This window comes from Buceros rhinoceros, unplaced genomic scaffold (genome assembly GCF_000710305.1).
Source record: "Buceros rhinoceros silvestris isolate BGI_N320 unplaced genomic scaffold, ASM71030v1 scaffold8712, whole genome shotgun sequence".
NCBI classification, from domain to species: Eukaryota; Metazoa; Chordata; class Aves; order Bucerotiformes; family Bucerotidae; genus Buceros; species Buceros rhinoceros.
The window spans coordinates 1-259 of record NW_010400633.1 but is presented as its reverse complement, the minus strand read 5'-3'; positions in this window follow the sequence as shown (position 1 = coordinate 259).

Here is a 259-nt window from a genome sequence, read left to right as displayed (position 1 = left end):
GTTGGAGCTCTTCGTGCGCAGGCTGAAGATGTGGATGGCCTCCAGCAAAGCCAAGGAGGGGAGGGCGGCCTGGCAGGCGCTGGGGAGAAGGGGAAGGCAGGAGGCTGCAGACATTTGCAGAGAGTCCGTGTCCATCATCACAGAACCACAGGCTGGTTTGGTGTGAAGGGACCTCTCAAGCTCACCCAGTCCCTCCCCTGCAGGGAGCAGGGACATCTGCACCACGCGCAGGTGGCTCAGATCCCCAACGACCAACCTG